Source organism: Neovison vison, chromosome 5 (assembly GCF_020171115.1).
Source record: "Neovison vison isolate M4711 chromosome 5, ASM_NN_V1, whole genome shotgun sequence".
NCBI lineage: Eukaryota > Metazoa > Chordata > Mammalia > Carnivora > Mustelidae > Neogale > Neogale vison.
The window spans coordinates 166,152,037-166,159,055 of NC_058095.1; positions in this window are offsets into that span (position 1 = coordinate 166,152,037).

Consider the following 7,019-nt stretch of genomic DNA (forward strand, 5'->3'; position numbering starts at 1 on the left):
ATGCTATAATCTAAAAACTTGGAATCTTACATTTTTGCAATAGCTTCTCAGGATTTTTATAAAGTACATCAAATCCAGACATTTAAACTGTTTCTTCCCATTGTGATTCACCGGCTTCTCATCTTCATTTGGATTACTCCGTAGGCGTGATCTTTCTGACCTTTTCATGTCTTTATCAAAGTAGAATTCCATTCAGCTGGAACTATTATTAGCTCCTCTTCTAGATCATTGTATAATTTTTGTATTTATTTATTTGTTGAATTCGTCCCTTATAAAAAAGCAGCTTAGTGGGGCATTTAACAGAGTCTTAAAAACATCTTCATTTGTTGTATTTATTTCATTAAATTGATTTGAATTTAAAAGTTCTGTCTCAGAAATCTTCACTCATTTAGGATAGATCAGTAAATTTACCAGAAAAAATAAAAAACCGGTCCTGTCATTATGTGAGTACCAAGAGATTAAAGATACCTCATGATTAATGCATGCGGCTCTTAACATTCTAGCCGTCTGTGCTTTATGTGGTCTGCCGGTTCGTTAATAATGCATTACTGTTTGTTTCCCAAGTAAGTTGTATGACAGCAAAAGTCACCAACATCTCAACCCCCCTCTGCCGTCCGAATTTCACGTCAAGTGTGGACAACCTCCGCTTCTCTTCCTCGGCCCAAACCACCCCACTCTCACCACCCCCCGTCCCATCTGGATCCCGTCCCCACACCATTTGGGGAGATACCAGCCAATCTTGTTTTCCAGTGCATGTGTTTCTCCGTTTTATTCACGTGTTACCTTACAGACCTTGAGTTTCCTTGTTCTGTTCTGGCCACGCGTCCTGCACTCAGAGCAGTGCTGGTCGCGGCTGCGGCCCCCTGACGCCGCCGTGCCTGCTGCTGTCCAGGGGGATACCTTCGGGCTGTTGAGTATTTTGAGATTCTGTCCGGCTATATCAGTTGGTAAATGTTGCCCCTAAATGTATTCTTAATAGATTAGCATTCCTACTTGTTAATAAGATTGAAAAGGGAAGCTGTAAGCCTGGGTCCAGGAAGGAAGAGCAGAAACTATTTCCCAGAGGCTGGGGAGGGGGCGGAAGGTGGGGGGGGGGACTCGCTTCCGTCGCTCCCTGCTGGAACGCGGCAACACGAAGGTAGGATCCTCGGAAACCGGAGCCTGTCTCTGAGATGAAGCATGGCACGCAGAGCACCTACCACGTTGGCAGCATGGTCTGGGGACACGCCTGCCCCGGGGGACCTTGTAGTCCAGGGGCAGCGGCAGCTGTGGTCATGGGGCCCCTGACGCCGGACTGTACCATGAACTCCTTCCACACTAGGTGCTTTGGGGGGATGGGAGTCAGAAGAGCTTCTTACCTGAGGGACCCTACAGTCCAGTTTGGGAAATACATTGAGTAATACTGTCCCCAGAATAGCAGGAAATCAGGGCAAACATGTGGCAGCATTGCTTCAAGAGCCCCACGGTGTGACCCATGAAGTAAGGACTGTCATCAGTCTCCGTTTAACAAACAAGGCCCAGGGAGCTCCTGCAACCGTCCTTGGCCTCGGAGTTGGCACACAGCCGAGCGGGATTTGAACCGAGCACACTGGAAGGCCATCGCCGTGTCACGGAAAGGCACTCTGTGCCGGCCGGCAGGACTGGGGAGGGCATGGCCTGGCGCTCTTGGTAGGAATCCTTCCCTCTCACGGGGTAAAGGAAAGCCTCTTGGAGGATACAGGGCTCACAGACAGGGGGGTGGGGGGCTGCGAGGCCAGGCACAGACAAGGAGCTCAGGAAAAGGGCCGCAGATGCCAGAAGTGGGGGCACAAGCAGGCCCCGGAAAAGGGCAAGGCTATCTGCAGACACTCCCTTTGCCTTGGGGCTGCTGTTCAAAAAGAAGAGTCACAAAGATGCCCAACCCCCCACGGGCTGCCCTGGGGAGCCGAGGCAGGAAAGGCTGTCACCTGATCTCCAGTGGCCAGAGATCCCATTGTGCTCAGGGCATGCAATTTGTTCCCCCAAACCAGACACGGCGGGGTATGAGGTAGGAGCACCCTTGTGCCGGACAGGTGCAGGGGACTGTCCTCGGTCCAAGGCCACACACGATGGGATGCCCCAAGTGGAGACAGGACTGGGAGGAAGCCGGTGGCCACGTGCCCTACAGCGGGCTCTGTGTGGAGGCCTCTGGGCTGCGTCTCAGCAGGCGGGGGGGGGGTGGCGTGTGGGATGAGAGCAGGGGACCTGGAAGATGCCAGCCTGTCCCTGAGATGAAGCATGGCACGCAGAGCACCTACCACGTTGGCAGCATGGTCTGGGGACACGCCTGCCCCGCGGGACCTTGTAGTCCAGGGGCAGCGGCAGCTGTGGTCATGGGGCCCCTGACGCCGGACTGTACCATGAGCTCCTGTACCGTGTACAGGAGGCCTGGTCTCTGGCCCACGCGCGCAGCTAACTACTGTCCGGGGGCTGGCCACCGTGATACGGCCCACGGAAGGGACTCACAAAGGAGAGAGGGCTCACGCCCGCGTCACCATGATGCCGCAGCCAGGAAGCTGTCGGGGACGACATGCACCTGTCAGGCCCCGTCCCGGGCAGTGACACACATTGCCTTGAACTCAGATGCCAGAACCGCAAGCACCCCACACTGTGTGTGGTCAGGGGTCCGAGTCCAGCTAGACAGTCCTCCGCTCTCAGGAGCCGGCAGTCAAGGCGCCGCTGGGGCTCGGCTCTCCGCTGAGGCTCAGGGCTGCCGTCCATGCTGGCGGGTGCTGCTGCCCTCGGTTCCTTATGGCTGAAGGGCTGAGCTCCCTGTTTGGTGCGCCTGCCCTCTGGGGACTGCTGTCAGGCGTGGGGGCCACCTGCTGTCCCCTGCATGTGGCCTCCCCACAGCATGGCCATCTGCCCCTTCAAGCCATCCCAGGGCTTCAGATCTGTTCAGTCCCACCCACGAAAGTCTCCCTTTGATTAACGTCAACTCAACGGCTCAGGGACCCTTATTACGGCTGCAAACTTCCCGGCCCACTGCAACACGACAGACTCAGGGAGAGATCCACATGCCTGCGCACACGGGGCGGGAGTCTGGGAGGCGTCTGGGAACACTGCCGCAGGCCGTCCCGGAGAAAGGAGCAGGTGCCTAAGGAGGGCCCGTTTCAGCCCTGCCTGCAGGGGAGGGGCCTGCACGCAACCAGGAGGACCAGGAGGGCCCCAGGCGGTGAACGAAGGTCAGCAACGGGAAGCAAACGGCTCTGTCCGGGGCGTCAGCCACGTCGTGAGAGCCGGTGCGTATCAGGGCAAGAAGTGAGCTTCAGTCGCTCGGAAGCCATGAGACCCAATGACTGTTTCACTGTTAGTATAGTGACCGCAGCTGGATGATCAGGTCCAACTTTTTATAGAAAAATTCACAAAAGTAAAATTACTCCGTAATTATACTGTAACAGATAATGAGGTTTAAAAATAGGCCTGAGGCAGCCAGTTAAGACTCAGTTGGACCAGAAGCTGCCGCGCTGTTAGCATTCCCTTTCCCTGCCATTAGGAAGCCTTGGGGGTATCGATCCTTCTGAAGCAGACGTCAGAGGGACTGAGGGAGGGAGCTCCCCTCTCGGCCCAGACACTGTCCTCCCCAGCTCACTGGGGCGCTGGGCGGGGGCCCTGCAGGGGGTGAGGAGGGCTGGAAAGAGAGGCGGGGGCGGGGTTGAGGGTGGGGTGGGGGGAGAAACCCCTGGGAATGCAGCCCGTCTGGTTCTGAGCCGGCTTCCGTCCGCACCTGGGGTCCCACGGCCGCACCCGGCTCCCGTCGGTCCTCAGTTTCCAGATCCTCAAGATGGAAGCAGTAAGAGGTCACATTTCTTTTCTTTTCCATCTTACTTTGCACGGAATTCTGAACAATGGAAAATCAGAGCCCAAGCCGGGGGACGCAGCTCCGTGTCCCCGCACACCCAGAGCCGGTCCCAGGTCTGTCGCTGAGGGAGTGAGAGAGGGTGTGGGGTGACGCGCCCACGGACACGCACCGGGGTGCCAGGTGACGTCTGGTTTCCACCACAGCCACGGGGACACGTCCCGCGGCGTGACCTCCCGCACCTAGCGAGCGTCCCCTCCAGCAGCGGGAAAGTCGCTTTACAGACCTTCGAAGGTGGAGGTTAGTGCCGGTGAGAGGTGACCACTGGCCAGATTTCGAACGGCTTGTGGAGTGGGTGGCTGCTCTCGACGGCATCTTCATGAAGCTTCCAGTCCCACCAGTCGGGCTGGAGCACGGCCGCGCTGTGTCGCCCACCGGGTCACGACGACGCCTCTTCTCTTACACAGCTCGTCCCCCTCGAGGGCGGCCCCGGCTCCCCGTCCTGCATCACCTCGGTCTTCTACAGACTCACCGAGCATCACAGCTCCGACGAAGGGTCAAACTCTCAGTGTGAGCGAACGCGTCGGCCCTCGGCTAGGCCGCCCTCCTGCCACCGCGGTGTCCCGTGCCGGCCGGGCCGGGCTGGTGGCCGCGGGCCCGCTGCGAGCACGTCCTCAGCCCCTCAGCCCCCCGGGGCATTCCGGGATCCCTTTTTTTTTTTTTTTCAATTTATTTATTTTCAGAAAAACAGTATTCATTATTTTTTCACCACACCCAGTGCTCCATGCAAGCCGTGCCCTCCATAATACCCACCACCTGGTACCCCAACCTCCCACCCCCCCGCCGCTTCAAACCCCTCAGATTGTTTTTCAGAGTCCATAGTCTCTCAGGGTTCACCTCCCCTTCCAATTTACCCAGATTCCCTACTCCTCTCTAACGCCCTTGTCCTCCATGCTATTTGTTATGCTCCACAAATAAGTGAAACCATATGATAATTGACTCTCTCTGCTTGACTTATTTCACTCAGCATAATCTCTTCCAGTCCCGTCCATGTTGCTACAAAAGTTGGGTATTCATCCTTTCTGATGGAGGCATAATACTCCATAGTGTATATGGACCACATCTTCCTTATCCATTCATCCGTTGAAGGGCATCTTGGTTCTTTCCATAGTTTGGCGACTGTGGCCATTGCGGCTATAAACATTGGGGTACAGATGCCCTTCTTTTCACGACTATTCTCTTACACCATACACAAAGATCAACTCAAAATGGATAAAAGACCTCAATGTGAGACAGGAATCCATCAGAATCCTAGAGGAGAACATAGGCAGTAACCTCTTCGATATCAGCCACAGCAACTTCTTTCAAGATACGTCTCCAAAGGCAAAGGAAACAAAAGCGAAAATAAACTTCTGGGACTTCATCAAAATCAAAAGCTTCTGCACAGCAAAGGAAACAGTCAAAAAAACAAAGAGGCAACCCACGGAATGGGATCCCTTTTTGTCTGGATGCGCTACCTCCTTCCTTGATGGGTTTCTTTATTTTGCCGGATGATCTTCTCCAGTAAGTTCCAGGGAACGGTGCGTGGAGAGTGAATGTTGAAAACCATTTTCTTCTCCGACGTGATAGCTGGTGGATGATTTGGCCGAGTGTGTCGCCACAGGTAGGAGCGGCTGAGGACCCCTCCCCTGGCTTTGGTGCAGGTCGTGATCTCATGCGGGTTGAGAAGGAGCCCCATGTCTGGCTGGGCCAGGGGGGCAGGCACGATGTTCCTCACACAGAGGAAGGTGATGGCGTCGACACAGAGAATATTGGTCCCACAGGGACGTCATCACACTGGGGGTTGCCCCTGGGGAGGGGGGTGCCCGTGGCAGTAGAAAAGAGGTAAAAATACTTGGCCTTCCCGGGGGAGAGGTCCGTGGACGCTGCCCAAAGTTAGAAATAACACATCATAAGCACATTATTTAGAAGTATGGATGCAACGAAGAGGAAAAAGCCAAGGGTTGGGGGTGATTCCCTCCGCGGGACAGGAAAGCTGAGGCGGCCAGCTTCGGCGTGGGGCCGGGAGCACTACCTGACTTTGAAGCCACACAAATGCACGTCGTCAACCAGAATTAAGATGCGATGTCTCTCACAAGTGGAGTTCTGCTGAAACACAGAAAACAAGCTCTTGGCGCGCTCCGTCGGGTCACACAGAAGAGAACCCACCGCTCTTTGCCTTCCTCTTCTCCTCATGAGCGTTGTCCGCGACCCGCCCCAGTGCCTCCCCCACAGGGGACTGCGCTCTCGGGCAGAGTCTGTGACAGCTGCTGGGGGGTGAGGGCTCTGCCCCGAGAGCCCTGGACAGCGGGGCGTCCTTGGACCGGGTCAGGGTCAGGGTTGACTCACGGCGGCGGCTCTTCCCCGGGCATCAGCCTCTCAGGGAGACACGTGCCTGGGCTTCGCCCACACAGGGACATAGCAAGGACCTCCAGGGTGGACGCCGAGGAGGCCCCACCAGGTCCGGGGACAGTGCGGAGGTCACGGATGGGGTGGCCTGGGGCGGTCGAGGTGGGGAAGGGACAGGCCACGGGACTGGGAGGCAGGCGGGGCACCCAGTCGGGCGGCTGCAGGGAAGCGTGTGGCCCCCAGCGGGAACAGCACGTGCACCCTCCAGCCTCCCCCACAGGGTGGGCTACACTTCCCCGGACCGGACCGAGCGGGGAGGAAGGAAGGTGAACACTTGCCGGGAGACCCTCATGCTGGGCCAATTACACAAATTGTGACCTTCAGCAACGTCCGCTCTGCTCCTTGATGCCGATCTGAGCCCTTGACAGAGCCCCGAGGCTGGAGAACCCACCTGGGTCACATGCGCCCATCTTTGACTTTCCAAAGCGCCAGCCCCGTCCTGTTGCCACCGATGGGTGTGTGAGGAACCTGGGGGGGGGGCTGGGGCATCCTCCCCCCATGTCGCTGCCTCCTTCCCGCCCCAGCAGCCTCCTCTTTCTGCCTCTCCCAGGAGGACCCCCCAGGCACCTCGGGTCCCTGGAATCAGACCCCACGTGTCCTTCCGCGGCCGGCGTGTTCCACTGAGCGTCACGTCGTCAAGACTATTAACCTTTATATGTACATTCTGATTAAAATTAGATCATCTGCAGTTAACACTGATAAAGTATTCTTGCAGACTGTGCTGGGTCTTTGATACTTTAATGTTCCTGTTTAC